General features: G+C 45.3%; 1 protein-coding gene across 1 annotated transcript in view; it reads right to left on the reverse strand.

The window, feature by feature from the left end:
* The window catches only part of MYZAP (myocardial zonula adherens protein), a 125,622-nt gene extending 110,071 nt beyond the window's left edge, over nucleotides 1-15,551 (reverse strand). Inside the window, exon 1 of the mRNA XM_032621448.1 lies at nucleotides 15,383-15,551. The gene's annotated coding sequence lies outside the window, so the exon portion shown is untranslated. The remainder of the gene's footprint in view (nucleotides 1-15,382) is intronic.
* Nucleotides 15,552-27,272: the final 11,721 nt, after the last annotated feature.

Consider the following 27,272-nt stretch of genomic DNA (forward strand, 5'->3'; position numbering starts at 1 on the left):
TAACATATCGGTCATCATCATCATCCCAGCTATGTCTGCATTCTACAATACTTGCTTCATATGCCTTTTCTCATCAAAGTCTCACCGTGACCAAAAACGTGGATACTGTTATTATCCCATTTTACAAATGAGGGAACTGAGACCTAAGGGCATTAGGTTAACTGGTGAACAGCTAGGACTAGACCTCTAATCTTCTAACTCCAGGTCTACTTTTTTCTTTTTTTTTTTTTTTTAACTATAGTCCTCCTGCATCTTCCTATCCACCCACCCTTCTGAAAAGAGGTCATTCATGAGAGGTCTTTTCCCACGTTATTTCCATGAAGGCCCCTTTTCTTGGGAGGGTTTTATGTGACTAAAAGATGGGTCTGCCTTTCAATAAAACGTGGTCAATGTTGTGTTAGTTTTGGTGTACAGCACTTCAATAAAAAATAAAAATAAACAAAAAGTTGTCAAAACACAACTGCTGAAAGCCAATATGGGTTAGAGATACCTGCATGATTACCTCAGGAGAAAGAGGCTAATGATTATTGCTGTTATGTTGCCTTGAGGTTCTCCTTTCTAGAAAACGGGCTGCTGTTCTGAGTCAAAATAACCTGGCATCATCGACGTTTGTTTATATTATGGCAAACACCCAAGTGATCACTCAAGATGGAGTCAGCATTTGAGAGGAAGGGTGGGGCATGGATTCATTTCTCCATTATCCAAGTTCTTTTCATATTGTTAATCCTTTTTCATACTCTATTACATTGCATTACAAAAGCAGCAGACTACACGTTAGTTTGTGAGCTCTTGGTGGGAACTGGATCTTGTTTACATCCCTGCCTGCCCAGTGGCTAGAACAGTAATTGGCACGTTGTAAGTACACAATAAATATTGAATGACTGAAGAAATGATATTACAGAGTAACTGGCATGCTTCAAGTACACAGTAATGTTGAATGATGAAGAAATGATATTACAGGGAGTTCCCTGGCCGTCCAGTGATTAGTACTGGGCGCTTTCATTGCCATGGCCCGGGTTCAATCCTCGGTCCGGGAAACTAAGATCCCACTAAACACACAGCATGGCCAAATAAAGAAAGAAAGGAAAAAAAAAAAGAAATGGTATTACAGAGTAATACTTCAACTCACTCACGGCCAAGCAAAACTAAAACTAAGACCCTTGCTAACCCAGCTTCTAAGGTAGGCAGGGGTCTCCAAGCAGTTTGCCAGCTGAGCCCCAGGATTGTCCCAGCCAGGAAAGTTCCCCACGCCGGCTATCACTAAGGGCTGCAGGTGGTGCGTGGGGGCAGATGCCAGGCTCTGGCTTATGACACAGCGCCCCCCCCCATGCCAGGCCAACACCTAAGGAACTGCAAGAGAGAGCCCCCAGAAAGTGGAAAAGGAGAAGAAGGAAGAAAATAGGAAGACAAGTAGGGATGGAAAAACCAATGAAAAGGTAGATCTGGCAGAGAAAGGAAAAAATGAAGTCATAGTCTAGGAACTAGGACTTCTATGAAGGGTTCTGGGAGGAGAGCAAAAGGAAGGATTGACCCTTTTTGAAAGAGGAGTCAAAGGTCAAGCACTTCTGCCCCCGCCAGAAGTCCTCCTGGTCTAGAACTGTGAATAGGAAGAGGGCAGACGTGGTGGGGTGGGGAGTGGGGAGAGGGACGGGGCGCTGGTAGGGACAGCCTCCCTGCTTGCTCCCTTTCAGCACTGCCCCAGCCTACTCTGGGCCCTCCCTGAGCACTGCTGACAGAGGAGTGCCACCGGGCTGGAGGGAAAAGATGTTAGAACTCTCAGCCACCACCCATTCCCAACCACAGTAATAGCCACATAGGCCTAAAAGCTGTCCTAAAGTTCTCTGCTGAAGCACAGGTCTGTAGAAAATTCTAGATGTCTGTATCCACACCCTCCATTTTCTTAAAATCGGTCACTAGATTGCACCTCCTTCTCCCATCCCAGAGCCTAGACTTCTCTCTCATATGCTCCAGCTTCTGCTTTCTGAATTGTCCGTGTTACTCTCTACAAAACCCTCTCCAGACTCTCTATCGGCATCTCTCGTTGAGGAGCTTATGATGGGACCCATTCCTCCAGCAAAGTCCTGAGTGGCAAAGACTACCTTTATTTCTTGGCAGAACCAATCAGGAATGGAATCACTGAGCAGGACACAGAAGAGGTGAGCCCAAGCGATGCCTGGCTTGCTGGTATTTTTGCCCTCTGCACTCTTATGTCTCTGAGGCTTCTCTTTTTTTCCCCCTTCCATTCAGGTGTCACAACATCCCAAAGTCCTGGCATATTCCCGTTCTGAATGCCAAACAGAGGCCAAACTTTCACAATACAGAAAGGACGCTGTTCCAACCCAAGGACAAGGGTATTGAATTACAAAGCTCCTCTGGATAAAGTAGAACAAGAAACACCCCATATTCACCGGGTGTCTGAGAAGCAGAGAACAGGGCCTAGAGATAAGGAAAGCAGACTGAGAGGAACCCAATACCCCAGCCAAGTCACCCAGATACGCAGGATTTATAAACCTGTCTAGACGCAGGGGCTGGAACCTGCTGCTGACCCACTCTGGGGAATACAACTCATTGAAGACGATCCTGTGCTTACCTGTTAACTCACGGATGAATGTGCACCTGACAGGCTAATAAGAAGTCAATTCATTGAACAAATAGATACCAAGCACCTACTATGTACAAGGCACTGGGGACACGGAGAGGAGTAAGACAGACCCCACTTTCTGGGAGCTCAACATCAGTTTGGGAAGAGGGATGTGAACTTAGCAAAGTACAATGCTAGCAAACACTTATACAACACTGTGCTCAGAGGCTTAAAATACATCATCTCACTTAACCTTTCCAGCAACTCAGTGAGGAAGGTGCTATTATGTCCCCTATTTTGCAGATGATGAAATCACATCCCAGGGAGGTGAAGTAACTTGCTCAAGATACCAACGCTGGTAAGTGGTGGAGCTGAGTGTCACCCCGAGTCAAGATGGCTCCAGAGTCTGTGTCCTTGACAGCTCACCTCCTATACTGGGAGAGGAGCCAGACTTGAAGTGTGTCCAAAGCACTCTAGTGGGCAGAGGACAAGGGAATCCAAGGCACTGAGCTGCAGAGAGACGGAGGGCTCCTCTGGGAAGGCGGCATGGAAGCTGGCACTGCAAAATGAGGAGGGCAAGGTCAGGGCATTCTAGACTGGGAGTCAAAGGAAACAGTGAGGTCAGAGGGTCCGGGAAACGTGTGTTAGCCTCTCTAGCTTAAACCTCAGAACAAGACGGAATGGCTGGAGACAAAGCAGGCTGGGGTTAGACTGCAAAGGGCCTTGAATAAAGTTGAGAATCGATCTGCAGGTGATGGGGAGCTAGTGAAGGTTTGCGAGCAGGGCAGTGACAGGATGGGCAGCAGAGAGAAGAGTATGGATGGAGGCAGAGACCGCAGGGCGAGTGCTTTGGGGTCTGTGGGAAAAGTATTGATAAGAGATAAAGAGGCTCTGAACTAGAGGAGCCAGCGGTGGTGGAAAGGAAAGGAGGGGATGGATTCGAAAGGCAGAAAATCATCAAAACTGAGTGACCAACCAAAAGTTGGAGGATTTTTGTGAATAGTACGTTATCCTAGTGAGTAGGGGAGGAGAATCAGTAAAGAAAATGGATGGATAAAGGATAAGTGATTCCCTTTCTTAGCTCTGGGGCTTTGTCGTGCGTTAAACACAAAGTCTGGACACCCAGAGGAAGGCACCCTCCTGGCTTTTGCAAGTAGCCAAATGGGCTTGTAGTAGAAAACTTGCAGACGCAAAGGTGGAAATCTTATGTATTTATTTTTTCAGGAAGACATCCTGGTGATTGTCTTTAAGAGGAAGCAGGCTCCACCCAATGTCAAAAAAAAAAAATCACAGAAGGGAAAGAGTAAGTCAGGTGAGAAATGTTAAAGGAATTAGGGGCCTTCCTGAGCATATGGTACAAAGAGCGTCTCCTTTTGCCACCCCTGTACCTCCTTGAGGGATTTAGGAGTTTTGTTCCAAAAGATACTGACTTGGTGACTGGTCAGTAAATCCTACTGGGACCAGTTAACATATAAGTAATACCTGTATTTGAATCTATACCAAAACTAAAATCACTAATCTACAAAAAGGAATTTATTTTTGCTTTTTTTTTAAATAAAAAAGCCCTGAAATGTTCCTATGTATACTCATGTAGAATGGCTGATACATCTATTTATGCTATGACCACCATCTTAGGTGGGGAACGAGTTTTCCCAAAAGCAGACTTTGAACCAAGGATCCATGTGCAGGGAATTACTGAGGAAGTGTCCCCAGGAGAAACCAGGAAGGGAGTGGGAACTCAGAAAGGGGAAGAAGTCAGCAAGGGCACCATCTTAGGTAAAGTTCCAGATCCAGCCTGATCCCACCGGCAGCTCTGGAATGTCAGTTGCACCTCAGAGTGAGCCCTGCCTCCAGACAAAAGAGCTGGGCTTTCGTGCTCCTACACTAGTCTGTCATTTTCTCGAACGGGGTAGAGGGTAGAGGAAGTATATAGCTCACAGGCACTGTGGCACTCCATAGGGGCAAAGAACCTCTATGTCCCTAATAAACACAGACTATTAGCATCAAAGCTACACGCAAGCTGGGAAACAGACACACACAGCTGGTAAAAGACGGCTGAGAATATTTGGGTGGGCACCAGCTGTGTCCACTATATCTACATAAAATATGGATACATATACAGATACCGAGGGGTATATGATAACATCACTGCTCAGAGCAAAGATCTCTGGAACAGCAATAACCTTAAACCACTGTATGGCCCAGAGAGTCTGGTACAAAACACTGTGAGTACAGAGAGTCTGAAAGGGTCAGAGGAAGGAACACTCCAACTACTGACGCAAGAGGCAGGATCCCCAAATTCAAGAGGCTGGAGCAAGGAGCAGAACCTGACAAGATGGAATGCAGCAAGAATACGTCTACGGTCCTTACCTTGCAACCAAAATCAACAGCAACACCAACAGAAGACACGGGACCAGGCTTAGTATCCACGGATAGTACTAAGGCTATCCGTGGAACTCAGCTGGGCCAGTAGCTCCACAGAAGCCCACCTCTCTATGACCCAGCACATGTCCTCTAATTTCAAGATGACTTCAGAAGAAGGCAGAGTCTGGAACCAGAAAAGCAAAAGTCCTCACTGGGAGGTGCTGGACCACGCCTGGGAAGTGGCCTTCAGTTCTGGTGCCACGGTTTAAAGGAACAAGGACCATCCAGATGATTTCAGAAGAACACGACACAGATGATATAAGAACTTGACACTAAATAATGAGATTCAGGTGGCAGAACTGGGAATATTGTCCCTAGAGAAGAAAAGACTACGGTCGGGGTTAGGGGGGAGGGTTGTTTGGTGACTTCAATTCTTGAAAGGCTGGCACTGTGGCAGAGTGGTTAAACTTGTTCTGTGTAACCCAGAATGTAGAATGGGGCCCAGCAAGAGCTACAGGGAGATGGAGTTCAATGCAATCTAAGAAATACTTTAATAGCCAGAGCTAGCCAAGGAGAGGGGATCAAGGAAAGAAATTGCTACGGGTGGAAATGATGGGCAGGACCAACTTGTGAGGCAGGCAGGGCTTTCCCCATCACTAGAGTGTGGCTCTAGCGGGCTCCCCAAGCCCGGCTGCATGCTAGAGCCACCTGGGGTCATGGTAACAATATACTTCTGGGCCCTGACACTCTGATTTAGTGGATCTGGGACGATGCCCAGAAATTCACATTCTAATAAGCTTCCCAAACTTCTTCTTATGCCATCAGCCAGCATTTGTGCAAGGACCAGGGCGAAGACATCTCATCAAGGATGATTAGAGAGAACTCAGCCATCAGGTAAGGAAGGGGGCATAGGGTAGATGCAATTAGTCCCTTCAAATTCTAGAAACGTGTGGCCCTGGGACTGTGGAATTCTAGGTTTTGCATCAGGGAAGTCAGTCTGAGGAACAGTGTTTAACATAGGGGGACTCTGGAGCCAAACTAACAAGACTGTCTATTCAGGCTCTGCCACATATTAGCTGACGGGTCCTGGGTATGTCATCTCCACTCTCCAAGGCTTAACGTCCTCTCCTGTGAAATGGGAGATAATAGTACCACCTCTTAGAGTCATTATGAGGCTTGAATGAGAGTATAACATATAAACGGTATGACTATAGTATGTCGTGGAGTCCCTTCTAAAGAAAACTATGGATTGCCCGGTCACGTGTGGGGTAATGCTGAGTGTATAGAGGACGGAACACTCCTTTAGATTTGGAACAACTTCTTCAAAGCTAGTGTGTTGAGTGTTCCATGCCACTGCTAACGTAAGACATTTGGAAAACAATAAAAGCGATTCTTTCCCTATATTTGGTTTGCTCTATTAAGAGAGATTAATAAAGAGAACTTATCTGCTCTTAGCACGTAACCAAAGAGGACCATATAACTTTACAACAAAACAGCACTCATTCTTTTTTAATCCTAAGAAGACCAACAGTACCCCTTAACATTATTTTCTGCCTTTAGACTCTAATGAGCTCATGCAGTCAGGCCTCCTCTCCCTGCAGCTGCTGAGGCAAGTATACACTTTACTATAAAACATGACACAGGGATAGGAACAGTCACTTCTCTACATTCAGTGTACACTGCCCCAGGTCTCCATCTGTCCCCGTCCTGCCGGTGGGGGTCTTTCTGATACACCACTAGTCACTCCAGGCAGGGCCTCTGTATGTGACTGTGACGGTTGTTCACAGCAACAGGACTTCAGGCTGTAAGAGGGACTGTCCCCTTGACAAGCTGTGCCCCCAGCACTGAGCTGTGTCTGCCTGAGGAAGGGATGCCATTTCCAATCCACACACAGCCATATGGGCTGGTGTGGCCCTGCCTGGAATGGGGTGGGGGGCGGGGCACAGGGACTCTCTTTCTGTGCAAAATCCCTCCCCCAAAAAACCCCATTCCAGCCACAGCCCTCCCCAGTTCAGTGAATGAGGACTCTGCTCTTCTAGGCGCTCAGGCCAAAATCCCTGGAGTCATCTATGATCTCTCCTTTTAATCTCATAGCTTACATTTTATCTATCTGGCTTTACCTTCAAAGCATCTCCAAAACCTAAACCCTTTTCATCAGCAACACTTAAGCCACCATTGCCTCTCCTCTGGATCCTTGAAAGAGCTTCCTAACTGGTCTTTCGCCTCCGCCCCCTCTAGTCAGTCCATCCACAACACGGAGGCCACTGTGATCCTTGTAAACCCACACTCCTCTGTGTAAACCCTTCCAATGGCTTCACAGCTCTTCAGATAAAAGCCCAAGTCTTGAGCACTCGGTTTGTGTCTATCTCCCCTAACTAAGACCCAAGGTCTATGAGGGCAGGGGTTTTCATCTGTTCTGTTCATTCCTCTAATCCCAGTGTCTACAACAGTGCCTGGCACAGAGCACACATTCAGTAGATCATTCTACAGTGAGCGAGTGGTTTTTTTGCCATGGTCCCCAGGGCTGTAGCATGTTCAGATCAGTCCATTCCAGATCCCAGCCCCTCTGGAGAGGGGTGCTGTTGGGATCCATTGCTCACAGACCTGGAAGAACATCTACTTCTGGGTCCAAACCTCCCCTGATGTGGTTACACTTCAGCCTGCCCCCCTGCAAGTCATCTCCTCCCCCTCCCCTTCAAGAGCAAATGTCACCAATCTCCCAGTACATCAGGGCTTTAAGGAACAAAAGCAATCCTGATTTGGACCTACACAAAAGGCCTTGCAGCAGGGCAACAGAAAGGCTTGGGGAAAGACCGGGGGACATGGAAAAACAGTTACAGGAGTAAACACAAGGGAAAAGTTAATCACTCCATCAGTTATGCTGTGGCACACCTTAACGCCGGCTTGCACTCACTAGTCCCCATGTCACTCTCCTCCAGTGTGAGTGAGCCCCTCATGGCAGAGACTACTCACTCATCAGAGCAGGCATCTGTGCCCCAGAGACGAACACAATGCCACCACCCCCGCCCCCCTGAAACCCTGCGACTGGCAGAGGAGCAGAGGGGAGCGGAGGGCCTGGGAGGCAGCAGCATCTCTCCCCCCGGACACACTGGTTCTCTGCCTTCCACACAGAATGTCAGGGCAGCCCCCACCATCAGCTCTCTCAGCTGGGTCACATCACCATGACCCTTCCTGAGAGCGACTCAGCTACCCCTGTGCCGGTCAGAGCCAGGAGCCTGGGGAGCGAGTATCGTGGTGCTGTGGCTTTTCAAGTCCATTCAGGGTGGATAAGACGGGGCCAGACAGGGTTTGCTACAGGGGCAGCAAGGGAACGCACCCCGGCTGTAGGCACTGATGAGGACACTGGGTTTAGCTGAAAGAGCAGAGGCTAGGCACGTAAGCAACTTGTGGTCGCAGCCCCAGGGAGACTGAGCCCAGCAACAGGGAATCCCAGAAGAGGCCTGGGAAGCACCAGGGTGGCTGCCAGAGAGCTGCGGGGCTACAGGCAAGAAGCAGGGCTCAGTACAGATGACCAACATGTCCCAGTTTGCCTGGGATTTTCTTGGCTTTAGTACTGGAAGTCCCATGTCTCAGGAAACCCCATGAGTCCCAGGCAAACCAGGACCAGAAACAGGGAGCACTGCCACACCCCAGTGTGCAGAAGGGACACTGCGGAGATACACAACAGTGACGCCAGAAGAGTGACCCAGACAGGAAAGCCCAGTTGTAAAACACAGGACGGATGAGAGAAACTGAGCTCAGAAAGAGGTGAGATTGAGTCCCCTCCAGGAGGTTAAAAGGTATTCCATTTTTTAAAGTTTCTGCAGACAAGTGAAACCAGGCAGATACAGGTTAAATGAAAGTAGGCAGATTTAAGATAGGACGTATTGCCCTCAAGTAGCTGGAGCATCTTCCAAAGATAACTAACTGTGCAGTGCTTCTCCAGCTTAACTGACCACAGGATGCTCCCTGCCCATGGCATAACTAGTACAAGCAGCCCACAGGACACTAGCAAAACACAAAACTCAGCTGGAGAGACCCTGCTCTATCTAAGGCAACTTTTTCAGAAAGCTGCCTTATCTGGCAAGAGAAGTTCACACAGAGCCCGATTACATGGGTAAATAATTATCCAGCCCCGAGAGGCAGGTCGGAGGGCAAAGTCACCGTTCAAGACAGGACAGTGAAAGCTGAGCCCTGCTGTCTCCAATACGGTGCTGGGTCTGGAGTCATCCATTTATCAGAGGTTAATGTACTGAGGCTTAGGACTGTTAATGCTGTAACAGGTGCCCCAGCTGGAAGTGAGCTTATCCAATAACCCTTTCCCCAGAGAAGGGAGGGACCCATCTAACGCCAGGAGTGAAGAGGTGAAGAGAAGCCGGCACTAAACACTGAGCAGGTGCATGATAGGTAGAGCGCCCCCGATGGTGCTCTACGGCTTCCACGTTTACCTTGACCATGGTTGGAGAAAAGCAGCTGGATTTGACCTGATAGGGAGTACAGAAGCACAGAAGGGTCTGGAACAACAACGAGCCTTGACAGGCCTGGCACCGGCAACGCAGCCTCACTGTGGGGAGCCTTGTGGAGGACTGCGGGGGCCCTTGGGGGAAGCTGGGTGGCTGTCTTCTTCAAGTGCAGTTTGCCCTCCCATGGACAAGTCACTGTTAGTAGAGCCCTTGAGTGAGTCTTCAAGGGCTCATGTTTAAGTTCTTATTAGGAATGAGGTATAGACCTACCCGAGGAGAGGTGGAGAGACCAATGGACTGGAGGCCAGGAGACCTGGGTTCTGGTGGTGGCCCTGACCCTATGTGCGTTCACCTGAAGTCACGTCACCTCTCTGGGGCTTCATTTCCATGTGATAACGGAGGGTTTTTGGACTGGATGTGCTCTAAGGCTGCTTTTTAGCTTTGACGTTCCAAAAGCATCAATAAAATGATCCCAAACACTTCTTTGTTGTTACGTATTGGGGTTCTAAACTGCCCTTTCCCCAAAGTTGTAAGCAGTTTAATCTTATAATGGGTCAGGCCTCTGTGGCACTGGGCAGAGTTGCAGGCTAGATTCCTGAAAACAAGTAGATACGTGTCCATCCCTGGATGTTCAGATCACAATGCAGGAGGAGACGCCTGTGCAGGAGTCCTACACTCTCCACATCCTATAGCCCAGCAGCCTTGGAACATGGCTTTCCATGCTTTCTGGAACACGGTAGGTACCTTTACACTTCCATGCCTCCACACATCTTGGGCTCCCTGGGACACACGCTCTGAGGTAGGTTTCTGTGCAGAAGGGTTTTGGGGGTACATACCTCTCCTGGAGTGATGGGACCAGGAATGGTAGAGGAAGGGTCTGACCTGAGAGGCCTCGGCTGAGCCTGTGGGGCTGATCCTCTGCAGCTGGGTTGGCCCTTCAGTGTCGTGCTCAACTGAGGCAAGGGGGCCGGCCCTTTGTACTCACCTAATGACCAATCCCTGGATTCAGGCTTCCCCTGGGGAGGGAGCCTAACATTGGGCAAGGCAGCTCGCTCCAGCCAAGGGCAAGTCCACTGAGCCATCAGCATCCATTGCTCCCGGCAGCTGGGGGAGTGAGAGCGTGGTGCTCAGTAGCCTGCAGCATCCACCACAGTGCCTTTGTTCATGCTCCTCTTGCCCCTTCCTTGTCTCCCTAGCTTCGCCCCTCCATCACTGCTGCTGCAGTGCTTCTCCCAGTGATTCATCATTCTTTGCAGCCCTATTCCTCAAGGCTAGGGCTGCCTTATGCACCTCTGTTGCACCAGACAGTCACGTGATGCCTGGCAGGCAGCTGGAAGGAAACAGAATATATTGACTAAGGGTGAGGTCTCTGCATCAGACTATGAGTTCAAATCCCAGGGCTACCCACTGTGAGGGTAATCAATTTCCTTCCCTGAGCCTCAGTTTCCCAACCTGTAAACTGGGAGAAATGGCCATTATCGCTGCCTTTTAGGTGCTTAGGATTAAATGAATGATATAAGTAAAACAACTGGCACATGGAAAGTACTTAATAAAGGAGAGGAGCAGAGACGGCTGTCTCCGGGAACCTTTTCTACTGCCTATTGGCAAAGGTCTCATTATTCAGTTTTAGGAAGGGAATGGAGAGGAGGAACTGCAGGCAGCTGTGAGCATGAGAGGGCTGGGGGAGGCGTGCGGGGGAAACGAGGCCAGAAGCTGGGGGGTGTGGTGGTCAGAGCACGGGCCACTACGAGGACCCTGAAAATGGAGGAAGGAGCTGCAGGGAGGACCCAGGGCAAGCTCAGGAGGGCTGCGAGACCTGCGTCCTGCTTCAGATGTCATCATTGTCTTAGTCCTTCATCAAGACGTCATCTTCACAAACATCTCTGAAAACACTGTCTCCACAGTATACGTTATCTCCCCCAAACAACATTCTCGGCAAATAAGCAGACAGACATATCACCAATGCCAGGCATTTCCTCCCTCCCCAGTTTACATTTCAGGACAATGTGTTCATTACTGTTGCCTCACAAGGGCCACCCTATAGACCTCTGAAAATAGGAAACAGCCTGACAGAGGGGGCTGGAGGGCCTGACTGGCCCGCATCCTGTCTCCCACAGGGCTAGACCCAGCTGGATACCCCAGGAGAAGCCCACTTCCTCCCCCTCCATCCTCTCCCTCAACACAACCATCCAAGAAAGAAACATGTTCCTGTCCTAAGAGAAGAGAGACCTTTGTCCTGCCTGTATGACGGTGAAAGGGAAGGTGCACCGTGCCTGGACACTTTTAACTCTCCAGCTTTCCTTGCAAATTTCCACACAGGCCCCCAAACGTGACTCTGTTCAACTTGTTTATGTTCGCAATGTGGGTATTTTATTTTGTGTTATGTCATTTTATTTCATTTTTCTTAAAACCCTACAGGGTACAAACAAATCTGAACACGCCATGACTTAAAACCCCTTAGAGCATCACTATTTGTTATAAATATTTGACTAAAATAAAGCTGCCCTCAGTTCAGCAGGCCTGGCATATCATTCAGGCTAGTTTAAAATGAGGATCAGAATAGAGTGCAGGGCTTCCCTGGTGGTGCAGTGGTTGAGGGTCTGCTTGCCTATGAAGGGGACACGGGTTCGTGCCCCGGTCTGGGAAGATCCCACATGCCGTGGAGCGGCTGGGCCCGTGAGCCATGGCCGCTGAGCCTGCGCGTCCGGAGCCTGTGCTCCGCAATGGGAGAGGCCACGACAGTGAGAGGCCCGCGTACTGAAAAAAGAAAAAAGAAAAGAAAAAAAGAAGAATAGAGTCCAACTTCAGCCAACTAAAAACTAAAGTAAATTGTACTACCTAGCAGAACCACATATTTTCATTCATTCGCTTATTTAGCCGTCTATTCATTTAATAATTCAATGATAAATGTATCAAGTACATCATATGGTATTGTATTGAGTACTTTCAAGGTGCCAAGTATTGTCCTAGTGCTGTGGGAAATGCAAGGATGCGTTAGAATCATCCCCTCCTGCAGAAGCTTATAGTCTAGAAGGGGCAGTGGAGAACAGGGACCAGGCTGCATGAAAGTATTATTCATTTGGAGCCTAAGACAGTAGCAGAAGATGTGAGGCAGGGAGAATGGCGGGGAGGGTAGCTGGGCTGGCCTAACACTCATATATACACAGAACCCTGGTTGCCATGAATTTTGCTATTAAATTTTACCCCAAATTCTTAAATGTCACTGAAGCATTTTAAGCAGAGGAGTTCCATGATGACGTGTTGCCATCAGACTGTAAGTGGCCCCTCAGTTGTACATCCCCAGCCATCAGTACATGCCACATAAAAGAAGCTCAATACAGTAAGTCCCCAACATATGAACCTTCAAGTTGCGAACTTTCAAAGACGTGAACACGCGTTCACATGTCCAATCACGTAAGTTAGTTCACGGGCCTGGAGTACACTGTCACGTGCATGCATCCTCTACAAGACGTTGTGCTTTTGTGTACTTTACAGTACTGTATAGAGTACAGTAATACAGTATCTTTATCTCAAGCCCAGGATGTCCAGAAGCAAGAGGGTAGACAGAATTGAATCCAGCAAGGAACTAGAACCTGTGCCATCAATGTCAGGAGTGAGTGATATTGTACTTTTCAAGTACAGTACTATAAGACTAAAAATGTTTTATTTTTGTTTGTTTTTTATGTATTATGTGTGTGAGAAGTATTATAAACCTATTACAGTACAGTACTGTATAGCTGATTGTGTTAGTTGGGTACCTAGGCTAACTTTGTTGGACTTAAGAACACACTTACGAACGCACTCTCGAAATGGAACTCATTCGTAGGTAGGGGACTTACTGTAACTATTTGTTGGAGAATGAATCAGTGCATAAAGATGTTCAAGAATAGCAGAAGAGATGGAATCTCTAGAGACGAGAGGAATTAGGACCTTGTGAAGTTTGGGAAGTGACTGGAACACCCACAATGACAATCTAAGAGATAATAAGCAAACATTGGTTAAAAATGATTGCCAGGCTACTTAACATCATTAGCCATCAAGGAAATGCAAATAAAAACCATAATAAGATACCATTTCACATATACTAGGACGGCTATAATCAAACAGACAGATAATAACAAGTGTTGGCAAGGGTATGGAGAAATTGGGACACTCCTACACTGCTGATAGGAATGTAAAATGGTGCAACCACTTCAGAAAACAGTTTGGCAGCTCCTCAGAAAGTTAAACGGAGACCTAACATAAGACCAAGCAATTCCACTCCTAGGTATATACACAAGGGAAATGAAAACTGTAGCCATTCACAGATGTATGCACAAACGCTCGTAGCATCATTATTCACAGTAGCCAAAAAGTGAAACAACTCAAACGGCCACCAACTGATAAATGAATAAACCAAATGTGGTATAGTCATGCAATGGAATACTATTTGGCCATAAAAAGAAATGAAGTGCTAATAGATACTACAACATGGATGAATCTTGGAAATATTATGCTGATTTAAAAAACCTCTTCTCAAAGGACCACATATTGTACGGTCCCGTTTACATGAAATGTTCAGAATAGGCAGATCTAAAGAGAAAAAAAGGTGTGTCCACTATGGAAAACAGTATGGAGGTTCCTCAAAAGAAATTAAAAAGAACTACCATATGATCCAGCAATACCACTTCTGGGTATTTATCCAAAGAAAATGAAAACACTAACTTGAAAAGATAAATTAATTAAATAAATTAATTAAAACAAAAAAAGAAAGAAAAGATAAATGCACCCCCATGTTCATAACATTATTATTTACAATAGCCAAGACATGGAAACAACCTGTGTCTATCATCCGATGAATAAAGAAGATATGACATAAATATATATATGTGTGTGTGTGTGTGTGTATATATATATATATATACACACAGACACACACATATACATATGCACACACACACACACACACACACACAAACGGAATATTATTCAACCACAAGAATAAAATCTTGCCATTTGCAAAACATGGATGGACCTTGAGGGCATTATGTTAAGTGAAATAAGTTAGAGAAGGACAAATTATCTTGCTCATATGTGAAATCCAATAAAACAAAAACCAAGCTCATAGATACAGAGAACAGATGGGTGGTTGCCAGAGGAAAAGGTTGAAGGGGGGGTGAAGGGGGTCAAAAGGTACAAACCTTCCAGTTATAAAAGTCAGGTGGGGACTTCCCTTGTGGCACAGTGGTTAAGAATCCACCTGCCAGTGCAGGGGACACGGGTTCGAGCCCTGGTCCAGGAAGATCCCACATGCCGTGGAGCAGCTAAGCCCGTGCGCCACAACTACTGAGCCTGCGCTCTAGAGCCCGCGAGCCACAACTACTGAAGCCCGCGCACCTAGAGCCCGTGCTCCGCAGCAAGAGACGCCACTGCAGTGAGAAGCCCGTGCACCGCAATGAAGAGTAGCCCCCGCTTGCCGCAACCAGAGAAAGCTTGTGTGCAGCAATACTAAAAACCATTGAATTGTACACTTCAAAGGGGTAAATTATATGGTATGCGAGTCATATCTCAATAAAGCTGTTACCAAAAGGGACACACTGACACACATATTTGTGGATAAAACTTTTACACACACACACACACACACACACACACTGATGGCCAGGCCATGGGGAGGCCCAGTGGGGGAGTATGGTGACTCTGTAGCAGAGACAAGCAGTCTGATTCTCAAGCTTTCTCTGAGCAGCCCAGGTGGCCGGGGGAGAAAGCAGGTGAAAAGACAGAGCCGATAACAACTAAGCAGAGCTAACAGTTGCTGAGAGCAACCATGAACCAAGCACTACAGAGAGCTTTACCCACATTATCTCATCACATGTACATGCACTTAAATGCACATACATAATTAAATATCACATCCCTCCCAGTGAGGTAGGTGCTCTCATAAACCCTAGCTTACAGATAAGGAAATGAGTTCCAGAAAGACGAAATAACTTACCCCCAGTTTCACAAGCTGTAAGGAAGGTGTGGAGACAGAGCCCGGGCAGCCTGCCCCTGAGCATAGGCACTTAATTCCGGATCAATGCCGCCTTCCCCAAGGGTGGAGGTCGAGGAGAGTGGGATGGTAGCGCACTAGGTGGGCCCAGGTGCCTGTGGTCCCAAGGAGCATGGAGAACTGGTCCTGTGGGTATGCCAGTGGCGTGCAGAGCTGCAGGAATTTGTGGAATTTGTGGTCACCACTCTTAGTTCTTGGTGATGAGATAATTTAAAGCTTGGTACATTCCAAGGTGCGGTGTAAGGAGGGCTGATCATGGGGGTTGGTCGTGGGGCTTTGAAAGTGATGATAGGTTGCTCATCATCCCAGATGGAGAAATAACTGAAGTCGTCCAAATCTCAAAATTCTATGAATTTCAGAGGGATGTACGTGCCAAGGACGTACCCCTGGAGGAAAGTTAAGGGAAATTCCATCACTTACCAACCAAATGTGGAAACAAAACATGCAAGAACCAGGACCCTGGAGGACACAATGACTTCTGTCAGAGCTTCCTAAACTTTCCATCACCAGGGGCATCTTTCCGTATCACTCTCTAAGAAAAGCACATTTGGAAAAACTTCGTCTATCCCATTACATCTTAATGAGTAATTAACTTTTCAGTATTTTCATAAGTCAGAGAGACTTACAATTAATTGCCAGGTGGAGCTTCTGATAGTTGAGACCACCAACCTTGCCTGGCTGGGTTGCTAGAAGCCTCGAGCCAAGAAACACTGATCTCCTTGGCCAAGGCATCAGTACTTGGGAAGCTGTAGAATTTCCTTCCGTCAGGCTTTCCAGAGTAGTGGAATGGCCTTCAGGTCCCCTGAGAACTTCTGCAGGCCCCTAAGGGTACATGAGTCTTCTGTCAGGAACACTGTCCTCACCTTGTCTCCTGTGGTTAGGGCTGGTTTGTCACAGGCACAGTAGAGAGGGGACAGCTGTGGATTTTACCAGAGTTTGGGACCCTGAAAAACAAGGTGCTGTTTAACACTAAATGGAAGATTGCACAAACACCTCTCTCCAACTTTCTAGAGGGATGCCAAGCCTGAGTGATTTTGTTCTTTTCAATAAAGGCAATGTGTTAGGTCTAGAGTCTAGATTGGTGATGTCCAATAGAAATATAACGTGAGCCATCTTAGTAATTTTTAATTTTTCTAAGAGTCGCATTTTTAAAAAGTAAAAGGTAGAATTTTAATCATATATTTTATTGAAGCCAATATACCCCAAATATTCTCCATTTCAACATTAACATTACCATTAATAAGAATAAAATAGTAATGAGATATTTTGTATTATGGGGATACTAAATCTTCAAAATCCAGTGTGCATTTTACACTCAGCATATGTCAAGCTCTCAGACTAGCTATACTTCAAGCTCTCAATAGCCCCATGGGGCTAGTGGCTATACAGCTAATAAAAGAAGGAGCTTGAATGGGGACGCCTTCCTCAAACCCCAAGTCCGTGCCATTTCTGCTGCTTAAGCCCTGTGTTTGTTCCAACACAAGTAAATGACTTCTCTGCAGACATCCCTACAGCTTCCCCAGTCCAGCCACCCGTGCAGGGCATGGCTGCCTGCTGATGCCTGGGATCTGCAGGGACATCCCAGGGCCAGCAGGCCACTTGGGGCAGACAGGGTCCAGGGCCCTAAACGCCATTCATTAGATGACCCCTTTCAAGCTCCTAAAAGAGCATGTATTTCCCACTGGGGCCTCCCTTCTGACTTTCCAGAACTTGGCATTCAAATTGGGTTTATCTCATCCCCTCCCAAGCACTCCCCTCAGGTGCAGACTGAGTGGCTATTTCCTCGCCTGGGAACTGGGAATCAGATAAACAAAGCAGACACAGGCAGGGGAGCATATAGAAGCAAAGGAGAGAAAGAACTTTCAGGGTTCCCTGTGGTGCCCCAGTCCCTGCTTCAAGTTCCCCGCCCCCTGGCTCTGCGAGACATCCCTCCTACCCCAAAACAAGTTCTCCTTGTCACTTACAGTAATCCCCGTGGGATTACCCCAACCCGTATGCTCCTGGATTTTGTAGATTATCGGATCAATTGTACAAACAAACTCTAAAGAAAATCAAAGTCCAGAGGCAAATAAGTACAAAGAATTTATCTCGAGATGAAAAAACTGGGATTGGCTTCAGACAGAATTGGGTTCAGAGTGCGATTCTGCAACTACTTGCTGCTGACTTCATTAAAAAGAATTTACAGTTATACATACCCATGGTCTTGGAAGTCCAGTGGTTCTACAAGCTTTCTAACAAAAACGAGCAACCTCCTGCTCCATCTTCTACACCCTGATCCCCACTCTCTAGACACAACCGCTTTCAGCTACTCACTCTGATATTTATCTCTGTATATTCAAACACGACACTTACATGGCTCTATCTAGGTTCTGTTTAAATTTTAGATCTTATCTATTGGTTTTCCAAATGGAAAGAGGTTTTGGTCTTTTAAATCTCCCCACCCACTTCCCCTCCTCCATTCTCCAAAGAGAGCCATATTATAATTTTGGTTACATCAATATTCAGTGCTTACACCCTATAGCCATGTGATTATTAGACCATAAAGTGCGTTATATATAGTAATACCCTCTTTCTTAGACAACTTTGTGTTTTCCCTGGAGTTAACAACTGTCACTTTTCTTCATTTAACTTTTTATGTACTTATTACTAACTCATCACTAACTTTCCTTCAAAAGTAGCAGTCTCTCAGTACGATAAAATTCATTTGGTCCTGTACCAATGGCATCTTTTTCTGGAGACAGCTCCCACCCGACTTCCTGGAAGAGCCCTCCACACTCCTGCAGTTGCCTGGACTGGTGGTTCTCCAGGCCAGTCCCACAGCGCCACTCTGGGTCTCCCCTTACCTTTGTCCTGGACGATTCTCCAGGTATGTTTCCTGGGATGGATCACCAGCTTACTTTAAGTCTTCCTATTCCTAGGATAATCTTCCAATTTTGGAAACACCCAAGGGTAAAAAGGAATTAAAATTGTCAAGATTTGGCTTTTTTTGTTTTTAGATTGTTTGAGATTTTTCTTGTTTTTTTGAGGTAGGCTTGTATTGCTATAAACTTCCCTCTTAGAACTGCTTTTGCTGCATCCCATAGGTTTTTGGATCATCGTGTTGTCATTGTCTTTTGTCTCTAGGTATTTTTGGATTTCCTCTTTGATTTCTTCAGTGATCTCCTGGTTATTTAGTAACCTATTGTTTAGCCTCCATGTGTTTGTGCTTTTTACGTTTATTTCCCTGTAATTGATTTCTAATCTCATAGTGTTGTGGCCAGAAAAGATGCTTGATATGATTTCAATTTTCTTAAATTTACTAAGGCTTGATTTGTGACCGGAGATGTGATCTATCCTGGAGAATGTCCTGTGCACACTCGAGAAGAAAGTGTAATCTGCTGTTTTTGGATGGAATGTCCTATGAATATCAATTAAATCTATCTGGTCTACTGTGTTATTTAAAGCTTGTGTTTCCTTATTAATTTTCTGTTTGGATGATCTGTCCATTGGTGTAAATGAGGTGTCAAAGTCCCCCACTATTATTGTGTTACTGTCGATTTCCTCTTTTATGGCTGTTAGCATTTGCCTTATGTATTAAGATGCTCCTATGGTGGGTGCATATATAACTGTTATATCTTCTTCTTGGATTGATCCCTTGATCATTATGTAGCATCCTTCCTTGTCTCTTGTAACATTATTTTAAAGGCTATTTTATCTGATATGAGTATTGCTACTCCAGCTTTCTTTTGATTTCCATTTGCATGGAATATCTTTTTCCATCCCCTCACTTTCAGTCTGTTTGTGTCCCTAGGTCTGAAGTAGGTCTCTTGTAGACAGCATATAGGTGGGTCTTGTTTTGTATCCATTCAGCGAGCCTGTGTCTTTTGGTTGGAGCATTGAATCCATTCACATTTAAGGAAGTTATCGATATGTATGTTCCTATCACCATTTTCTTAATTGTTATGGGTTTGTTTTTGTAGGTCCTTTTCTTCTCTTGTGTTTCCCACTTAGAGAAGTTCTAAAGCTTTTGATTGCTTCATCGAGTCTGAATGAGATCCTTGCTGGGTAGAGTAATCTTGGTTGTAGGTTCTTCCCTTTCATCACTTTAAATACAACAGGCCCCTCCCTTCTGGCTTGTAGAGTTTCTGCTGAGAAATCAGCTGTTAACCTTATGGGAGTTCCCTTTTACGTTATTTGTCATTTTTCCCTTGTTGCTTTCAATAATTTTCCTTTCTCTTTAATTTCTGTCAATTTGATTGAGACTATGTGTCTCAGCGTGTTCCTCCTTGGGTTTATCCTGCCTGGGACTCTGCACTTCCTGGACTTGGGTGGCTATTTCCTTTCCCATGTTAGAGAAGTTTTCGACTATAATCTCTTCAAATATTTTCTCGGGTCCTTTCTCTCTCTCTTCTCCTTCTGGGACCCCTATAACGCGAATGTTGTTGCGTTCAATGTTGTCCCAGAGGTCTCTTAGGCTGTCTTCATTTCTTTTCATTCTTTTTTCTTTATTCTGTTCCATGGCAGTGAGTTCCACCATTCTGTCTTCCAGGTCACTTATCCGTTCTTCTGCCTCAGTTATTCTGCTATTGATTCCTTCTAGTGTAGTTTTCATTTCAGTTATTGTATTGTTCACCTGTTTGTTTGTTCTTTAATTCTTCTAGGTCTTTGTTCAACATTTCTTGCATCTTCTTGATCTTTGCCTCCATTCTTTTTCCGAGGTGCTGGATCACGTTCACTATCATTATTCTGAATTCTTAGTCTGGACAGTTGCCTATCTCCACTTCATTTAGTTGTTTTTCTGGGGTTTTATCTTGTTCCTTCATCTGGTACATAGCCCTCTGCCTTTTCACCTTGTCTACCTTTCTGTGAATGTGCTTTTTGTTCCACAGGCTGCAGGATTGTAGTTCTTCTTGCTTCTGCTGTCTGCCCTCTGAGGATCTGGCATTTCTGAAGTTGTCTTGGTGTTTTGGATATGTACAGAATTCTAGGTATGGAGAAGTAATTTTCTCTCCGAATTTTGAAGGCATTAGTCCAGATTTTCTAGTTTATATTTTGTTTTTCTTAAGAAGTCTGACACTATTCTCATTCCTAATATCCCCTTCCCTCCCCCTGGAAGATTATAGGGTCTCCCCTTTGCCCCTGGTGGTCTGCAATTTCACGATTACATGCCTTGTGTGGATCTATATTCATGCATTGTGCTTGGTGCTCTGTGGACCTTTTCTGTCTGTACATTCATGTCTTTCAGATATGGGGAAATTTCTCAAATTATGTCTTTGACACTTCTCTCCCCTTTATAATCTCTGCTCCATCTCTATGGAACTCCTATTATTCAGATGTTAGACTGTCTGGAAGGATCCTATAATTTTATTATGTCTATTTTCCATCTCATGTATGTTGTTATTGTTCTACTTTCTGGGTGATTTCCTTAACTTTCATGTTCTCTTTTTCTTTCTGCTCTTAAACTTTGAAGTCCAAGGATTATTTGTTTTCTGAATGTTCCCTTATTACAAACTCCTGTGCTTGAGTATGTATTCTGTGGTGATCAACCGATCACAGGACCTTGGTGTTGTTGCCCAAGGGTTGTTTCCTACTGCTAGCTAGACTGCCTGTCTCTTCCCGAGCTCCTGTTGTTTTGATGGGGCACTTCCAGTGGGGACTCTCAACCCTCAGCATCTTTAAGTTCTATGTCCTGAGCCGGTCATCTTCCCCAGAAAGGAATCCTATAGCCTCCTGCCTGGAAGATATCAACCTGGCTGCCAGTGCTCTTGGAGCAGGGTGGTGGAGGGGCCGGTGGTATCACCATTCAGCATATAGATTGTAGCTCAATCCCCAGTGTAGCGTAGTGCCCTCTCCTCAGCTGTGCAACTGCCCAAAGCCAGCAGCTCCAGGGAACCAATGTCTAGTCTTCTGCTAGGATGAAAGAGGATCTGTGCAAATTTTCGACAAATCCTACAGTTAGCCCCATCTGTACCATTTTCAGAGGATTCTTCATACTTCAAGCTTCTTTCACTGTCTGCTACAATATACCATTCTCTGGTCTGTTAAATTGACACATGTCCATCTCGTCTCAGCTTTGCAGATTTTATTGCTATTGTTTACTGTCCTCTTGTATTGCAGTTGTTTTACAGCCATTAAAAAAATCTCTTGAATGTGATGTTTTAGCAGAATTTCAGGAAGGAGTAGTGGTAAACTAGTGCATTCAACCTGCCACGTTTAACCAGAAGTCTCACTGTGTCACCTGGGCAAGCTACTTCATGCTTCTAGGCCTCTTCTCCCTCATCTGGAAAAGGCTGCCAGTAATACGTACCTCACGGAGCTGTTTTAAAAATAAAATAAGGTAATGTTTGTAAAACATGATGTATGGTTTCTGGTACATAGTATGTACTCAGTGCATAGAGTTTACTCTTTTCAGTTACCAGATCCACCCTGAGAAAATGGCATGCAACACAGCAAAAAAAATATTCAGGTTAGATCAAGTACAACTTCCGAAATTCATAAAAATTAGATCCTGCAAGTAATTATTTGTCAAACATGTCATCTTTCCACACTCAGTATATAAGAATATGGTAGACAGCCACATCCTGGGTCACTTTAGATATAGTGCTTTTTGAACACAGAACTGGAGGAAATGACCTCTGAAATTATGAGAGATCATCTCTGATGAATAAGTATCACAGGGAAATAAAGCAATGGTAATATGGCAGCCCACTGTTCCTGGGAATTTGAATTGCTTTATTTCCAGGCTGGTAGCTCGTTGGGATATTAGAACTCTCTGAGTGATATAATGCTAGGATAGGAAACATACAGATAGACTGCACTAGTAAGTGGTGTTAAGGTAGTATGGCAAATGTGTATTTGCATTCAAGCTAGAAAACAAATCTGAATTGAAACAAGGAACACCCAGCCTTTAGATTAACCACAGGGCCTTCAGGAACTAGGATTCTAGACTGCTCAGCCTTTGGAAACACACAGCTGTCATAGGAGTTGTTTGAAGGGGGTTCATCCATAGAATCTGCTATCTTTTTTATCCAGGGTGAGTTGAAAAAATGAAAAGTTCCTACTGAGAATATTTGGGAATATAGAAACTTTGGGGAGTGAGAGAGACAGAAACATGGCCTTTCTGAGGAGTAATCATGCCTGACCATTTTCAGAGGGAATTAACATGTACATAGGTGCTGCTGTTAGGGGAAAAGAGTTGTATGTAATTTATAGTTAACAAAAAAATATTTGACAAGTCTTCTGCAAAAGCTCTACTTTTAAAGAAACCATAGCTGTGAGAATGTTCTCAGCCATGGAGATCCAGCTTATGGACAGGAAGGAAGGAGTGCTCATAAATAGGAACTGTCCTTGTGGAAGAACTGTCAACTCCAGAGGCATCCAGACCCTGGGCCTCACACCCCTCTTTTGCTTTCTTTAAAATTTTCAGTTATTACATATTCAATGTTTTATAAAATTAACATAAGCAAAAAGAAAAATTCCTTGAAATCCTGCCACTAATCTTAGCTTTTTCATCAAGGATCTTCGTGTATGAGGAAAAATCTAGAAAAATTTGGCTTGAACATGGCACTACCTTCCTACAGCAATGCGAAGGTTATAACCCACGCATAGAGGGGTAGTCCTCCAGGGCCGGGTTTGAGAGGGCCTCCACAGCTACTCTATTCTCACCATTACGGACTCATCTGTACTGGACAAACAGGAGGACACAGTGAGTCCCCGATGAAAGGTCAACATCTTGCTGGCCATTAACACACCTTAGCAGGGATTACTGTGCTTTAATAAGGCCAACACCTTTGAAAGTAGAGCCCAAGGCCCCGAAGGAAAGGGCTTTGTTAATTACAAAGGACTGTATGAAGAACGTGTTATTATTGGTCCAAAGCAATGGAATTCTAGGTTAACGTGTGATAGAGCCTCTGCACTGAAGTCACTGGCCTCATAGGTTACCAATACCAACAAAAGTCAGGTACCAGAAGGGAAAATATGAGTCACGAGAGACAACTGTCTAAAGAACATATGCAATCATGACACACGAAGACCTAGGACGCACGTCAACCTGTCTTGCAGAAAGATAAGAGGATCACAGCCAAGTTGAGAATTTCCTGCACGTGGAATTGTAAGCTGCGGAGCCACTGGGCCAGGTGGCTTGTGACTTGCCTGGATTTTAGAGATTGTCACGGTAACTGCAATGAAAAATGCATGAAACCCTCCTCCAAGGCTGGTGTGATTGTAAAATTACACAACCTCTTTGGCAAACAGCTTGACAGTTCCTCAAAAGGTTAAACACAGAGATACGTTATGACCCAGGAATTCCACTCCTAGAGAGAATTCCACCCAAGAGAATTGAAAACACATGTTCAAACGAAACCTATACACTAATGTCCATAGCAGCATTACTCATAATAGCCACACAGAGACAACTCAAATGCCAATCAACTGATCAGTGTACAAACAAAATGTGGTATATTCACACAATGGAATAGTATCAGCCATAAAAAAGAATGAAGTACTGATACATGCTACAACATGGACGAACCTTGAATACATCATGTTAAACTGAATCAGACACAAAAGACTACATACTATATGCTTCCATTTATATAAAATGTCCCAAATAGGCAAATCCATAGAAACAGGAAGCTCATTAGTGGTTGCCAGGGCCGAGGAGGAGTGACTACTAATAGGTATGGGGCTTCTTTTAGGGGTAATGAAAATGTAAACTTAAAAAGGTCTTTTGGGCTTCCCTGGTGGCGCAGTGGTTGAGAGTCCACCTGCTGATGCAGGGGACACGGGTTCATGCCCCGGTCCGGGAGGATCCCACATGCCGCGGAGCGGCTGGGCCCGTGAGCCATGGCCGCTGAGCCTGCGCGTCCGGAGCCTGTGCTTCACCAAGGGAGAGGCCACAACAGTGAGAGGCCCGCGTACCGCAAAAAAAAAAAAAAAAAAAAAAAAGGTCTTAGCCTCCCTCCCAATACACCATATATGTATCAGGAAATAGCATGCAAGAAAGGGTAGGGATCTAGCAGGATGGAGCAGCCTCCATGGGAGACTTTTCCACAGTGAAGCAGCCAGTGCCATTTTTCTTTAATAACTGACAATGAATATGTCTAGTCATTTTCATGATCATTGAACATACTACATAGAAGGAACAACAGAATCAGAGGTGTGGGACCAGCTCCCAGGCTACCCCTCTGGCTTTGGTTGGCTGTTTCAGGAAGGAAGGAGGCCAACTCCATGAGGCCCCACCCTGGCAGGTGTGTGGGCAGGAAGAGAAACCAGGAAACACTGGCGCTGATGGAAGAGATAGAACCGCACCCAGCCAGTGGCTGCTGTCACAGTGCTGAGTCCCTCTCAGCCATGTGAGGAAACAGAATGGAGGAAATCCAGCCAGATGACTGGAGCCTTTCAGCTGGGTCTCTTCCCCACCAATCCTGTCTTCTGCTGACAATTTTACCCCTGTAGACACAGCTTCTAGCAAAACACCTGGCATATATGGGAGTTCAGTGAATATTTGTTTAATGAATTAATAGCAGCATCACCTATGACAGCAAACAAAAAAGAAGCAACTTAAATGTCCTACAACAGACTACTGATTTGTATACATTTATGATATCTCTAGCAGGTTATATAACAGTACAAAAAGTATGATTCCAAACTTTATAAAAATAAACCTGTATATAGAAAAAAGCCTAGGCAAATATACACAATAATATTAAGTTATTTCTAGATAGTGAAACCAAGGGTGACTTTCCTTCTCCCTCCCCATCCTTCTCATTCATATTCATATTGTTATCACTTACCTATCTGTAGTTTAAAATAAAGAGCATAAATTATTTGCATAAATGAAAAAGTTAATAAAAATTCCACTTGCATGCGGAAAAGGCATTTGACACAATAATTCCTGTTTTGGGATATCAGTCCAAGAAAATAATGCCAAATACCAAAGAAAAGAATGCCTACAAGAATTAAGTAAAATGTATTTTCTATACATGATAAAAATATATAGTGATTTTTAAAAGATATTCATGATGTTCAAAACATTAGATGTTCAAAAATGTTCAAAAACACTAGAACAATGCTTTAACACATTATGGAATGCTACTGATAATAAGTAAATTAACTAGGATAAAAATAGCTGGTGTGCGATCTCAAGTATATAACAAAGGAGAATAAATATCGTAAGCAGACTAGACTATAAAGAACCAGAGGAAAACCTTCAGAGGCAAACTAAGGCGCCATTAGCAGAAGGTATAATTGACTCTTTGCCCTTTGTTGATTACGGTTCACTCCACTTGCCACCTCTGACCAGAACAGGGTGGATTCTTTCTCAGTGATTCACAGATTAACCGAAAAACCTGCAGACTTATTAGACACCCGGAGGCGCGGCGGAACGCATCTCACTCAGGACGGCACCTGGCTACCTCCAGCCTTGTGTCTGGCTCAGGGCTGTTCTCTGCCAACACAGCGGGCCGCGCGCCCCTGATGTGAGGACATCAGCCTAACCGCGGCCACAGCCTAACCCCTCCATTCTGGACCCCACGGTTCCCTTTCCAAGCTCTAGGTCACCTCATCCTCAGAAGCTTTGTGGAAGCAAATCTGAACGTTATCACATGCACTCTGCTCCTCAGGGAGCAGAGCTGAGGGGAGATCTGAGGGCCTGGCGGAGAGTGTTTGGGGTGTGGACACCCTGGAGAAGAAACGACATCCAAGTCACCAAGCACTCCCTTCTACAAGGCGTCCTTGCGTGTTGGACAGCTGGGTGTCGTGGCTGTTTTGTGTGGCTATTCAGTAGCTAAGGTCTGAACTGATGGCTCAGGGAAGCAGCCCCGCGCAGCCCCGGCCTGAGGACTCCAGCTTTGGCCAGTGGGCGGACTGTGGTGCTCTCTGCTGCCACCCAGTGGATCTATAGCGAAAGGTCAGGAAGTTTAATCGGGAGGGTCTCAGTGTGGTCCCCGGACCAGCAGCATCAGCAACAAATTCTTGGCTGTCCCGGAAATTCTGGGAGTGAGGGCAGCAGTCTGTGTTTTAACAAGCCCCCGCTCCAGTTGATTCTGATGCACATTTAAGTTTGAGAAGCACTGGCTTAGACTAAGTAGTGATTTGCACCCTGAGTCGCATGAAACGGATAATAAGATATTTTTTTCCAATGGGAATAGCTAATTTTCCTTATTAATGATGAAGTGTCATAACTTCTATAAGAACAAAGTTCACCAGCCACTTTAAAAAAATTATTCATCTCCTTCTCAGAAAGGACAAGGAGGCATAAAACCCAACTCCTCTGTTCTTTGTCCAAAACCTGATTATGAACATCCACTGCTTTCCTATTTCTGGGAGTGGCATTCGAAGTCCTCCAAAAATATGGTCCCAAACCTCTTTTCCAGCCTCACCTCCAATCACTCTCCACTTCATTTATCCTAGATTCTAATGAACTGACTGATTCTCTGAATCTTGCCTGCATCCAAGTGTTTACTTTGTTCTTTCCACTAAAGACACGTCCATCTGTAAGATTAAAATCTTATTTTAAAATGCCCTAAAATATTGCACCCATTTTTAACGCCCTCTCAGACGCCATTTCCTCCATGAAGCCTTCCCTAATTAGCCCAGCCAGTAAGGACCTGTCCCATCGTGAACCACCAACGCACTTCATCTATACCTCTTTTTTAGTGCTTTAGACCCTACTGCTTTTTAGTTCTTAGTGGACACTTTTTATTCCTTTAAGTCCAGGGACTGAGCCCTACTTATCTTAACGTTGACCAGTGCATAGTAGATGTACGGCAAACGCGCTTTTTTTTTGCGGTACGCGGTCCTTTCACTGTTGTGGCCTCTCCCGTTGCGGACCATAGGCTCCGGACGTGCAGGC

Source organism: Phocoena sinus, chromosome 2, assembly GCF_008692025.1.
Source record: "Phocoena sinus isolate mPhoSin1 chromosome 2, mPhoSin1.pri, whole genome shotgun sequence".
NCBI lineage: Eukaryota > Metazoa > Chordata > Mammalia > Artiodactyla > Phocoenidae > Phocoena > Phocoena sinus.